Genomic DNA, 15,110 nt, shown 5'->3' with positions numbered 1-15,110 from the left:
TTTAATTAAATAAGATTATTTTATTAATTTAACAGGGATGTTTCTTTTAATTAATTAAGACTATTGATGAAATGATCAAACCTTACGAAATATTGAAATAATTGAATTAATTATGATTTGATCTAGAGATTTGATTTGAATTGAAAATATTATAAGGCATTGATTCACGAAATTGATAAATTGAAGAAAGGGGGGCCATAGTCTAGGTAACCATTCTAGGGTGCATAAATTTGCCCCACTTTGACTAATGTGTGATCTTTATGGGAAAAAAAGTAGTCAAAGAATGTTGTTGAAGTGTGAGATCGATTTGGGATCAAAAACAACACAAATGTATGATCAACAGAGGGGAACACATCAAGACAAAGATAAGTTGATTGAGAAATACAAGGTTAACACCCTTGTAAATAGGTAATTGACATGTCCAAGATAAGAGTTTCAAGAAAGGTTTCCTTAATCAAAAAAATTAATAGGATTGATAAAGCTAAATTAAGGATTGAAGTTTGATAAGTACTTCCCCCTCATAATCAAAATTGAAATGAGATAGAGGAGAAACAAAAAATTGATAATTTTATCAAACTAAATTAAAGATAAGGTACTTGATATAAGATGAAAGATATAAGGATCACATATACAAGGTAGATCATCAAGATGAAATATTATACTCCAAGGTTGAATTAGAAGAAAAGAAGTAGGGTGAAAGCAAATGGAAGATAGAAGTTTGGAAGAGATGGAAAGAAATGGAGAGAAGAAAGAGAATTTTCCTTAAGAAAGAGAATGCCCCCAAATCAATCAACCATTTAAGATAGAAGATTTTTATTGAGAACATGAAATAAGATAAGAAAATCAAGACCAAAACGTGACTACAATTTATTAAAAGTCTACAAAGAAGATGAAGGCAAAAAAAAAAAACCTCTCAAACTCATAATGTAGCCTAAAAATGGAAATTAACATGAAGCCTAACCATGCAAGTTACATGAAAATGCAAAGATGCACTTGAAATATAGGAACTGTAACATAGGATTTTGTGTTCTTCATTCATTAGAATATTAAGGAACATATTTTTATCATTGGGCCATTATTAATAGACATTAGAAATTCACACAATTATCACAAGTCGCAAGCGCAACTATGAAGATATGAATGTGATTTATATCACATTCAAATGTGGAAAGATGCTAATGTAAGAATCAAAGAAATTAATGTCAAGATGACTTTGATGTTAGCTTACCCAATTTAATGTAGAAAAACCACACTCACATCAAAGCATAGATGTCGAGATGACCATAAGAACAATTGTGCAAAAATAGTCAAAGATGATTCCTTAAATCTCCTAAGTGTTTCAAGGGGACAACAAGAGACACTCTAGAGTTTCAAGACCACATCCACAAGAAAAAAGAAAATAAAAAGATGCCCCATGCCCCATGTCCCAAGCTCTCTAGCTATGCATACCAAAGAGACTTATTGGACAAGGATACTTAATGAAAATCAATAACACTCAGCACTCAAAGAAGAGATCATGACATAGCTCAAGAATTATGTGTTGTGCTTAAAAAATTTAATTGTGTTAACTGATTGTGAGTTCTAAGGATAAGGATTGAATGCTTGCAAGTAGGTAAGATCACATGACAAAAATAGGTAAGACCAAACCGATAAGTGTTGAAAAAACTTGATGTCAAGGGTTGTATTGAAAGATATAGTTAGGGTGGTGTTAAAAAATACACCATTTGTGAGGTGTCCTAAAAACAAACACATCCAAGAGACCAAAGCTAACATCATTATTCCCCCTAGACAAAAACAAAGACCGAATCCAAACTAATGCAACAAGGACAAGACATGATGGAGAAAGGACAAGTGTCAAGGACACACACTAAGAAATAAGGGTGCAAAGGCCTCAAGTAGGGCCGATTTCCACATTTTCACCACTTGGATTTTTTTGCATTTTGTTTTTTTGTTTTTTTCCTTTTTTTATTTTTATGGAATAGGAGATACATCAAAGCATCTATTGCTAGGTTTTCACTAAGGTGGACATTTTTTAAGGATATTTTCTAATTTTTATAAATTTTGACAATATATAATTTTATTTTTATTTTTTTCAAGATCATTATGTACAAAGGATGCCCCCAAGAAGAATGGGCATCATGGATTTCTTTAGGTGCAAGACATTGATAGGATTAGGGAGCTACTCTCTTGCTATTGCAGAAAATAAATAAGCACTTGACCAAAAAGCTATTATAATGATGTAAGGTCCAAGCCAATTAGGTTCAAATTTTCCCTTTTGATCTCTATGTTGTTCATTCTTAGGATTTTCACATAGGACAAGATCTCCAACTTGGACTTCTCTAGGGTAAACCCATTTCTTGAAGGCTTTGGACATGCACTTTTGATAAGCCCTCATATGGTCAAATGATGCTTGATGTTTCTCATTTAGAACTTCTAACTCTTGAAGTCTCATGGCATGGTAGTCTTCGTCTATAACTAGAAATTTATTGGAAACTCTAAGTAAAGGAATCTCAACTTCTAAAGGTACCACTACCTCAGCACCATGTGTAAGGGAATAAGGAGTAACCCTATTAGGAGTATAAGTACTCATTATATAGGCCCAAAAAGCCAAATTTATCTATAAGTGCCAATCTCTACCACTCTTACAAATTGTTCTATTGAGGATTTTAGGAATGGTTTTTGTTGATGCCTCTGATTGACCATTTCCTTTTGGCAAGTAAATGGAGGATGGATGTTGTTTAATCTTGAATTTATTGTAGAGTTGTTTAAGATAATTATTTTTAACCAGATTTTGTTGTTAGTGATAATCTCAAAAGGAACTCCATATTGATAGATGATATGGTTTAGACTGAATAGAGAGATTGTCTTTCCTAAGGCAAGAGAAAGTGGGACAACTTCTACCCATTTAGTGAAGTAATATGTAGTAGTGACAATAAACTTGTGTCCACCTAATGAGTTGGGTTGAATCTGCCCAACAAGATCAAAGGCCTATTGGTGAAAGGGTCAATGAGATATAGAAGAAATGAGCTCCCTACCTAGAGCATGCATTAGTTTATCATGTTTTTGACACTTTTCACATGACTTTGCAAAAGCTACTACATCAATCTACATCATAGGTCAATAGTTCCCTACCCTAAAGAACCTTTAGGACATGGAAAGACCATTGGAATGTCCCCCATAGATGCCCTCATAGATGTTAACTAATGCTTGATTTGATTCTTCTTTTTCTAAGAATCTAAGAAGTGTTCCATATAGACCCCTCCTATACAAATCACTAGAGATAAGAGAATGGAAAAAAATATTTTAGGTAAGGTTTCTACATTCAAATAGGCTAAAGATTTTAGGTATAATTTCATCATGAAGATATGGATAAATGGAACCATATTGGGATGAATCACAACCAACAAGGGTAAAAATGACATGATTTTTTTGGGAGTCATAGATAGGGTGATTTAACTCTTCCATCAAGAATTCAAGTTTGGGTTCATATTTCTCTAACTAAAGGAGTGAAGAAAGTGTAGCCATAGCATTATGTGTTTTATTTTCTGCTCTAGGGATTTGTTGAAACATGAAAAATGTGAAGTATTATTTCAAGGAATCAACAATTTTCTTGTAAGGTACCATTTATCCCATTTTTTGTTTTATATTCATCATTGAATTGGTTGATTATTAGATGTGAATCCCTATAGATGTATAACTCTATGATTATCCACTCTATGGCCATCTTAAGTTGATTTTTTAAAGCTTCATACTAAAAAATGTTGTTTGTACATGTGAAAAATAGCTTATAAGACATAGGAATCTTGTACCCATGAGGAGAAGTAAACAACACACCGCACTAGTACATTTTGACCCATTTTTCAGTAAAACTTCATCAAATTTTCTACCCATGTTGGTTGAATTTTCAACCAATATCTTTCTAGCTATTTTTATCATTGAAATTTTGACAAATTCTTGTTTTGCTCAAAATAGGGTTCCTTTGGTGTGAGGACTACTCGTTGCAATTTTGATGAGTACTAGTCAAAATTTTCACTAAATTTTGGCCCTATAATTGGTCATTATTTCACCCAAGCTTGTTCAAAATAGCAACCAAGAATTGGTCAAAAGTTCAACCAATGTTGGGACTTCATCAACTAGCATTCCAAACCCATGACCAAACCATTGGTCAAAATGTCAACTAAAGTTTGGTCAAAAGTTTGATTGATTATGGTCTTTGATTGACCAGCATGCCAAACCCATGACTAATGCATTGGTTGAAAATTTGACCAAACTTTGGTGGAAATGTCACCCACATTTGGTCAAAATTTCAACAAATATGATTAGTTTATAAAAAAAAAAATTAGTTTGTCTACCACCACCTTGAGATGAGATTTCATAGACCTATATTGATGGCACTATAAGTGGCTATAGATGGATGAGGTTTCAATATTTTTTGTATATACAAGTCAAATGTGATTATATCTTGATCATTTCCCTCTCATACCCTTGCAAATCAAGCCACTTCAACTAGGGAACATTTTAACACACCCATGATATACAAAAGATTCTTCAATCACCTTGGAAATAATCTCCTCTGAGACATGAGAATATTGAAGTTCAAGAAGGAGAAGAACCTCTTCATGTTAACACTATTTTGCAGCTGAGCTTGCTCAAGCAAAGAAGCCACTCTTTTATAAAGTTGTTGTGATCTCTTGGGAGAAAAATCCTAGACTCTCTTGGGAGAGAGAAGATCAAGAACACAAATCCTTCGAGAAGTTATCCAAAAGGGACCATATGTATTCCAAGAAACCATTCAATAATTTTACCCCAAAAGTTTCCCTTTTAAAAGTTCATTTGTGATGTAGAGCCCTCCGTTGTCACCTTAAGTAAACTAATTCAACTCAAGGATTCAACAAGTATCTTGGAATCAATTCAAGGAATCAGTCATACGCAAAGATTAAATGGAGTTCTCTAACTTTGTAAGTCACTTCCACAACCATGCTCATGAGTTTTCTAACACTCTTCTTTGTTCTCGTCTCTCTAATAACCAATACCCTCCTAGGCCACCTAATGCACCTAGTGCCTCCACCATACCAAAACTCCAATTAGACTTCACACATTGATCCTAAAACCTTAGATCATCTCCCAATGGTACATTCTCCATGTTATAACTTCCCATTCACTCTTATCCACTCATATTCAACCCTTTCTCTTCTATAGCCTTTATAGGCATGTCTAGTAGCCCTTCCAACAATTAAATCAACAATTCTCTCCTAAAACCCCCAAATAACCTATCAAGGTTACACTTTCAAATACCCTTTTCAGATTTACTAGGTTCATATCATTCTTAGACTTTCACTACTTGACTGGTGAACACTTCCTTTACCCCCTAACCCTTCAACTAGACCTAATTAGCCCTTGCCCAAAGAAGCAACTCTATCATCCACTAATCTCTAGGACTCTACAACCCAAAATAGTCTTGACAAAGAATTATAATATAGGTTAAAAATGATTAAGGGAAAAGAAGGCATCAGAAGATATGATTAGGGGAAAAGAAGGCATTATGTTTTTCATAATTTTGTAAACTATCACATCTATTTCTATAGAAATATTTATCCATTCAAATATAAAATGAAAAAGTTACTTTAAAATTATAAAATATTGCCTCACCACAATTGCAAATATGTCAACAACCCCATTTATTGCATCTCCAAACTTTTTCTTGCCTACCTTAAACTTGCTAATTCCTATAATATCTTTTATGCCTAGTAAAGTACCTGAAGAAATAGAACATGGTGAATATATGAAATTAATGAAGTGATAAAGACAAATAATTTATAACAAAATAGTTTAAGGTACTTTTACTTACCTTATCAAAAGGACAATTAATACAAAAACTACAACTATTAGTCCAACCTTGCCAATAAATGTGGCAACACCATTAAAGCAAACCTGTTGTAAAAGGAACCATTTTTCTATGTTCAGAATTTGAGCCAAAACTAATAGCAGTGAATAGACATAATGGATAATTTGATAAGTCAGGAAGGGTCTAGGAAAAAACCTATAGTGGATTTTCTTCCCCATTATCCTCTGATATACTCACCATTAAAACACCCCACTCAATATTTAATCCTGCTACATTAACCTATGATAAGCTAGTAAAATATGTCAATTGATTAAAAACAATTAGAAAGCATAACACTACTTCTTTAAGATAAATACTTACCAGTATTGTTCCATAGCCATCTACCACTTTACATCTAGACATCAAAAATAGATTGTTTTGATCTGCAACCAAAATAGGGAGTTAAGGGGATGATAATATCCTAGCAATTTGCATCAAAAACTTACACGATATCTATCACCTTGAAAGCATGCCATTGACACAACATAAAAGAGATTTGCATACAAATTTTCTTTCCCCAATCATGCTAGATTCATCAATTGATAAGGAATTGCCCTTCAATTAGAATGCCATTTGTAGGGGGCTAAAAAGAAATGATAAATATCTAAGAAAGAAATAATTTCATTTCTAAAACAAACTAACAAAAGATTGTATATGATAATAATGTTAAACAGATTACATATATACCTGATCACCGACATTTAAAGGTAGAACATCAACAATAAGAAAAAATGAAAATTTTAAATCTTCTCCCTCCTCGAATAACCTAAACATATAATGCAAAATACTATCAAATCAAGGCACTGATAGTAGAAGAAAAAGGAGAAAAAATTTGTCTATTGGTGAAATACAAGATTGAGGAAAAGAGCAACAAGATATATACCTACAGTTGAATGTTCCTTTTTTCTTCATTTAGATTTTGGAACAGTAAAGATTGTTGGTAGTCACCAATTACTACAAACAAAAAAGGCAAGGCATATAATAGTTTTTAAAATACTTTTCCTTTACAATGGTGGTGGTATGGAATCCCTCAATGAGTCATCAATTCATGAAGGCATCAAAGTCAAAGGACTTTTTTGGGAAATTTTCTATGTTACATTGGCCCAAAAGATACAAGTATTTCCATTCATTCCAATTAATTATAATAAGAAATATGCATTCATTTGCATATCTTTATTAATATATAAACTTCCAATTATAAGTAGATACCAAGATAATTTCCAGTAATAACACCAAAGTGGATCTAGAATTACATGTGATAATTTTTTGTACAAATTCAAGACTCAAAACATTAAAACAATTTTGATGTACACCTAAGATATAATGCACACCTTACTATGATCACCTCTAGTTAGATCCAAGGTATTGCAAAAATGATTGAAAAATGGCCATGATATTTTGGTAGCAATTTGTTGAGCCTTTTGGTTTAATTTCCATGTCTACAATATTTAATCAATTAAAAGAAGCAGTGGTAAAGAGATCTTCAAAAGATAAAAAATATAAAATGAACATATTTATCTAATACCATGTTCACAGACAACAAGAAAATATTGCAATGTAGGCCATGTGATGATAGCACATAGTTGTGCATCTAGGACAAGTTATTCTTAAAAACCTTTGGAAGACTAAGAATATAAGGAAAAATCATAGTTGCAACTTCTTTCAACCAATTTGGATATTGCACTAAGAAACTTGATGATGCTAGTTTAAGACATAAATCCAAAACCTTGTAAGATTTTTCTTTTGATGCCTTGGGACCTACAAAGACAACTAATATCAAAAATGTGACTTTTTTAAAAAAATAGATAAGGTACATACATGCAATATATCATTTTTTTTCAATAAGGTATTAGTATTCCACATATCTAAATGAGTATAATATTCTTGAGCCAGAGATAAAAAATAGTTGGATAGGGTAGTAGGGGCTTAGAAAGTCATGTTGATGGGCTTAAAAATATGCATCATGTAGACTTTTCTACTAGAACAAAAAGTAATGAATATAATAGAACAATGTGTAGAGTTTGTTGAGGGATGAAATGATGCAGGAGCATCTAGAGGTATAAGGGAAATCTTGTGTCACCCAAAAAAAAGTACTTATACTTAGTTTCTGTTTCATTTGTTTTCATTTATGGATACCCATTTTGGTCAAATAAAGGTTCCAACTCTTAAAGTTCCACTATTAGTGATCTGGGTTAGAGTTTTAATCACCTTGGTATACGTGTAAATGCCAAAAAATAGGAGTATGTAATTGAGCCATCATTTTGGTGAACTAGAAGGTGTAAATTAGTCAAATGATTGTAATTATAATTTAGAGCATTCTAGAAAAAGAATCAGGTCAAAAGGCCCCACGGTTTGAAAGTTATTGCAGTTTTTCAATTTCTAGAGACATCTTAAGAATGCTTCAAAGTCAGGATAGGGGCATTAGATGACCTCAAACAGGGCCAAAAATGGGGGAGGAGCTAAGCTCATCCATAGGTCTATAGAGCTCTTTGAGATCTTTTCAAAAATGTAAACAATTCATCAATTGGAGCTAGAGTTCAAAAGTTATGCCTCTCAAAAGTTCGGTTACCATTTCTGGATTCTTCTAATTTTGTCCCAACTTCTAATGCGAATTTTGGAGCCTTCTATTTGGTCAATGGATGCCAACTAGCACTTTCTAGAATTTATTCCTAATCCTTAACCCTCTGGGGTCTATTTAAGAACATTTCTGGCATTGTAAAAGGCATTTTAGAGTGGAGTTTGAGAGAAGGTACTGAGAGAAGAATTTATCTCCAGATTTATGCTATTGTAAGACCTTAGGGCATGTTTTGAAGTCTATTTTATTTGTACTGAATGTATTAGCATATTTACATAGTTAATAAAGTTTTCCCCTTTCCTGTTGTGTCCATTATGTGCTCGGGTTGTGTCCCCATCAAGTGGTATTGGAGGTGGTTTTCTTAAGTGTGTAGACAAAGCGCCGACTGTGAGGCAATTTGCACCAAGACTCTGTGGTTGTGGGTTTGAATTAAGAAAATTCCTCCACAAAGAGAGCATGGTGGAAGGGATGGAGCTATTAATCCTAAGGAGATTAGATCCCTCCAAAGGTAGGTACAAGCATTACAAGAGGGGCTCCGTAGAGGAACAAATGTTACTGTAGGTGATGAAAGTGAAGACGACAATAAAGAAGAAGAAATTGGACCAAAAGTTGAAGTTGAAAGGGAAGTTCTAAATTAGGTAGAGGAGAGGCTTTTTAGAGCCATTACTAAGTTTGGGTAAAGACCTACAATTGATGTGGGTTTATTTTTAGGAAATTTGAAACCAGATGAGTTGATCAACTGGATCAATGAACTAGAAGAGTACTTTGAGTATGAGGATATCAGGGATCCAAATAGGGTTAAGTTTGAAAAGGCCAAACTGAAAGGACATGCAAAAATTTGGTGGCAAGAGGTTCAATTAGAAAGAAATAGAAGAGGAAAGGATAATATTACAAGGTGGGATCGCATGGTAGACAAACTAAACAAGCAGTTCATTCCTGTTGACTACGAGCTTGATTTGTTTAAGAAGATGCATGGGTTAAAGCAAGCTAGAAAATTAGTCCAGGAATATACGGAGGAGTTTTACCAAGTTTTGATTAGAGTAGGGCATGCAAAAGCAAATAAGTACAAGATTGCTCGTTATATCAATGGGTTGTGACCTAGCATCCAAGAGGAATTAATTCTGGTAAGAATGACCAATGTTGAGGAGGCATACCAATTTGCCCTACGAGTTGAAGAGAAGCTAAATAAAAGGTTTGAAGGGAGACAAAGAGGGCATTGTCAAGGAGGAAGGGATAGTGGTAGGACATCTGGAGGCCAAAATGAAACCCAAAAGAAATATGAAGATGTGGGTACTAGCAGGAACTAGAGGAATGAGGGTTTCAACCACTCCCATGATCAAGACTTTGGAAATCAAAGAGGAGGATGTAGAGGAAATGGACAAGAAAGAGGAGGCTTCTGTGGTACCTATTTCCATTGCAATGAAGAAAGTCATCGAACCTTTGAATGCCCTCAATGAAAAGGAAGGATAGATAGGAGAGTTGAGGGTCAAGCTAGGGTTGCTCATGTGGATGAAGATGCATAATCATTGCACTCAGAGGATGCAAAAAGAGGGGAGAATTTATTAAATGAAAGGGTCCTACTAAGTGGTGATATTGAACTAGGATGAAGGAGAAGTTTATTCTGTACCAGGTGCATGTGTAAGGATAAATGTAGTGATGTGATCATTGATGGTGGTAGCACTAATAACTTAGTATTAGAAGAGATGGTCTCTAAGCTGAACGTCAAGAGGGAGAAACACCCCCAGCCCTATTAGATTGTTTGGGTGAAAGATGATCATAAGGTCTTGGTAAGTGAACAATGTTTAGTGAAGTTCAAAATTGGGAGTTACCATGATGAAGTTCTCTGTGATGTTATTCCAATGGATGTTTGCCATATATTGTTGGGTAGACTATGGTAGTTTCATAGGCATGCATTACATGATGGTCATGCAAACACATACTCTCTAAAAAAGGATGGAATTTTCCACACACTAAAGCCCATGAAAAAGGAAGGCAAAAAGGTATGTCGTAGTGCTAGGATTTGTCTTGTTGGTGGAAGGAAGTTTTTAGATGGCATGAAACATCAGCGTATGTGCTATGCTTTGATTCCTAGGAAAGATAAAGAAGGTAGTAGTGAAATACCACTTGAACTTTCAAATTTACTAGGTGAGTTTGGAGATATCATCTTTGATAATGTTCCAGAAGGATTGCCACTAGTAAGGCAAATCAATCATCAGATAGATTTAATCCTAGGAGCTAGTTTGCCTAACAAGTCTACTCACAGGATGACTCCTACTTAAACTAAGGAGCTAAATAGATAGGTTCAGGAGCTATTGAGGAACAGGTTGATTAAAGAGAGCCTGAGTCCATGTGCAGTACCTATAGTACTTGCACCAAAGAAATATGGAGAGTGGAGGATGTGTATAGACTCTAGAGCTATAAATAGGATAACCATCAAGTATCGGTTTCCTTTTCAAAGAATGGATGATCTTATGGATTGTTTGAGTGGAGTTTAGTACTTCACAAAGATAGATCTCAAGAGTGGCTATTACCAGATAAGGATACGAGATGGAGATGAGTGGAAAAGATCCTTCAAGACCAAGGATGGTCTTTATGAGTGGTTAGTCATGCCCTTTGGATTGACAAATGCCCCAAGCACCTTCATGCGGCTTATGAATGAGGTACTTAAGAAGTTCTTGGGAAAATTTGTTATTGTCTATTTCGATGATATTTTAATTTTCAAGAAGACTTTGGAAGAACATTTATTGCATATTCGTAGTGTCCTTGAAAGGTTAAGTGAAGAGAAACTGTTAATTAATCTGAAGAAGTGTATCTTTGCAAAAAGGGAGTTAGTCTACTTGAGGTTTGTTATGTCACCTGAAGGTCTCAAAAATGATCCAGAGAAGGTAAAAGCCATCTTGGAATGGCCTACTCCAAGGTTTGCTATTCAGGTAAGATCATTTCATGGTCTGGTTAGTTTTTATAGGAAGTTCATTAAGAATTTCAGTGGCATATGTGCACCCCTGACTGACACAATAAGAGGGGATACAAAAGAGTTCAAATGGACTGTGGCAGCTATGAGAAGTTTTGAAATGCTAAAGAAGAAGGTGACAGAACAACCTATGTTGGCACTTCAAAATTTTAGAAAGGTGTTCTAGGTGGATTGTGATGCTAGTGGCGGCACTATTAGGGCTGTATTAAGCCAAGAAGATAAGCTTATTTCATATTTTAGTAAAAAATTGAATGATATGAAAAGGAAGTATTCTGTTTGTGATCAAGAGTTCTATGCAATAGTTCAGGCCTTGAAGTAATAGAGGCATTATTTATTGCCAAAGGAATTTGTTTTATAAACTGATCATCAGACATTATAGTTCCTAAATAGCCAAGGTAAATTGAATTAGAGGCATATGAAGTGGGTAGAGTTCTTGTAGAGCTATACATTTTTGTTGAAGCATAGAAGTGGAAAATCTAACAGGGTTGTAGATGCACTAAGTAGGAGACAATTCTTGCTTATAGTAATGCAGGTTGAGGTAGTTGAGTTTGATGAACTCAACAATCTTTACCCTAAGGATCTTGATTTTGTTGAAGTGTGGAAAGCTTGTAAAGAGCTTGTTGTTGTAGATAGAACCAAGTGGCTAGACTATTATATTCATGATGGTATGTTGTTCAAGGGCAGTCAATTGTGCATTCCAAGGAGTTTCATGAGGGAAAATCTGATTAAGGGGAAACACAAGGGAGGGATGGCAAGACATTTTGTCAAGATAAGACCATTACCATTCTCAAAGAACATTATTTTTGGCCTCAAATGTCACAAAATGTGAAGAAGTTTTCATAGAATTGCTAGATTTGTCAAGTGGCCAAGGGATTTAGTCGCAATACTAGACTATATCAGCCATTGCCTATTCCATCAAAGCCATGGGAGGACATAATTATGGATTTTTTTTTTAGATTTCGAAGGACACAAAGGGTTAATGACTCAATATTTGTGGTGGTTGATAGGTTCTCCAAAATGGTACATTTCATTCCATGCCACAAAACTCATGATGTTGTCCATATTGCAGACTTGTTTTTCAAAGAGGTAGTAAGACTACATGGTCTCCCAAGGAGTATAGTTTCTGATAGAGATACTAAATTTGTGGGGTATTTCTAGAAAACATTGTGGAAGAAGTTGAGAACAGACTTGAAGTTCAGTTCTACAAATCACCTACCGATTGATGGACAGACTGAAGTGGTAAATAGAAGTTTGGGAAAATTACTGAGATGTTTAGTTGGGGATAAGCCAAAGGGGTGGGATTTGATTCTACCACAAGCAAAGTTTTCTTACAATAACTCTATAAATAGGAGTACTGGTAGATCACCATTGCAAATTGTATATGGAAGTAGCCCAAGGACTGCACAAGAATTGAGAAAGATAGAGCAAGGGGAGAGGACAAGTGCTGAAGCTAAAAAATTTGTTGAACATATAAAGATCCTACATGAGGAGGTCCAGTCACACATTACCAAGATGAACCAATAGTATAAAGCTAGGGCTGATCAAAGGAGAAGACATAAGGAGTTCCAAGTAGGGGATCTAGTCATGGTACACTTAAGAAAAGAAAGATTTCTAGCTGGTACTTACAACAAGTTGAAAATGAAGAAATTTGTCCCCTTGCAAAATTTTGAAGAAGCATGACTCAGGAAATGCATATGAAGTAGAGTTACCAAATGGAATTCACATTTCTCCTATTTTCAACATTGCAGACTTAACAGAGTATCATGATGATGGTGCAGATGAGGAGCTAATGTTAGAGCCATGTCCAATTCCTACTTCTAAGAAGGAGAAGATAGAGGAGATTTTGGATAGTTGTGTGGGTAGGAGTACCAGAAATACGTAGTATGAAGAGTATCTAGTCAAGTGGAAAGGACGGCCAATAGAGGACTCAACTTGGATATCAGCAGCTGAGGTTTCCCATTTGAGATTTCCTCTACCATTCATAAAGTCATAGGGTCACTTTTCAATCTACCCTGGGTGTCTGATGCAAGAGCATCTAGAGGTATAAGGGCAATCCTGTGTCACCCAAAAAAATGTACTTAGACTTAGTTTATGTTTCATGTGTTTTCATTTCTAGATACGCATTTGGGTCAAATCTAGGTTCCAACTCTCACATATTCACTATTAGTGTTCTAGGTTAGAGCTTTTAATCACCTTGGGATATGTGCAAATGCCAGTAAAATAGGAGTATGTAATTGAGCCATAATTTTTTTGACCTAGAAGGTGTAAATTGGTCAGATGATTGTAATTATAATTTAGAGCATTCCAAAAAAAGAATCAGGTCAAAAGGCCCCATGGTTTGAAAGTTATTATAGTTTTTTAGTTTCTAGAGACCTCCTAAAAATTCTTCAAAGTTAGGTTAGGGGCATTAAATGACCTCAAATAGGGCCAAAAATGGGGGATAAGCAAAGCTCATCCATAGGGCTATAGAGTGCTTCAAAAGCTTTCTGGAAATGTAAACGGTTTGTCAATCGGAACTACAGTTCAAAAGTTATGCCTCCCGAAAGTTCGGCTACCATTTTTGTATTCTTCTAATTTTGTGCTGACTTCTAATATGACTTTTGGAGCCTTCTATTTGGTTGGTGGATGCCAACTAGAACTTTCTATTTGGTTGGTGGATGCCAACAGATGCTGGATATGGATGGGGGATAATGGAGATGAAGGAAAACCATTGAAGCTTTTTGAGCGGGGGCATACTTCAAAGAGAAGTACCACTATGTAGTTGAGCACTAGATTTGGTATAGGACTGTTGGTTAATTGCCAAGATTACCAAGAAAATCAAGGCCTTTTTACCAACTGTCCAAAGGACTGACGAACTGACTCAAAAAAAACACGCAAGGATTGCCCCAGTATCACACATGAATCCTAGAGGAAGCAGTGTGGAAACGACACTGGGTAACCTTCAAGTAGAAAAGAAAAGAAGAAAAAGACATGATCAAGACCTTACACTCTGATTGCCTCATTCGCAGCATACCATGATATGGAAGATCATGGCAACCTTCAGGAGGGAACAAGGAGATTTCTTGGAAAAGATACTTCAAGACCCAAAAGGGAAGATCCCAAATCAAAAGAAAGTGAAAATCCAAAAGAGAGTTGTTTGCCAACGAGATTGGTAGGACAAGGTACTAACGGACCAAGATCAGACATGAGGAAAGCTATATCCTGCAAGGACCTATCAGAGAGCACCAAAGCTGGTGGATTTGGATGAGTGATGTGTCTGGCAAGCTGAACTAAGAAAGATAACACTTTGGTGATAGGTAATCTAGCTAAAGGATGCATTGGAATAGCTAACCAAGATGTGTGATGGGTGCAAGATGCTGATCAAGGACGAACTGACATGAACGTTGGATAGATACAATGGTACTAAGCTAAAGAGGATGTACAAGCTGATGGACCAAGATATGTTACAAATGTACAAGTTTGTTCATGTTTTGGTTTTTTTGAGATGGAAATGTTTGTGAAGGATGGGATGTTTATAATAGGTGATAGGTGGATAGGTAGATGGTTTGTAAAAAGCTTAAGTGAAAATGGGGTTTTGTGTGTGCACGTGATAGTATACAAGCTAGGATACAAGATTATTTATAGGTTGGAATATGGTACAAGATTCGGATAGACAAGGTATGGTACAAGATTTACAAGGT

Source organism: Cupressus sempervirens, chromosome 6, assembly GCF_028749045.1.
Source record: "Cupressus sempervirens isolate cs-2001-9-10 chromosome 6, ASM2874904v1, whole genome shotgun sequence".
NCBI classification, from domain to species: domain Eukaryota; kingdom Viridiplantae; phylum Streptophyta; class Pinopsida; order Cupressales; family Cupressaceae; genus Cupressus; species Cupressus sempervirens.
This window is presented reverse-complemented; position numbering follows the sequence as displayed.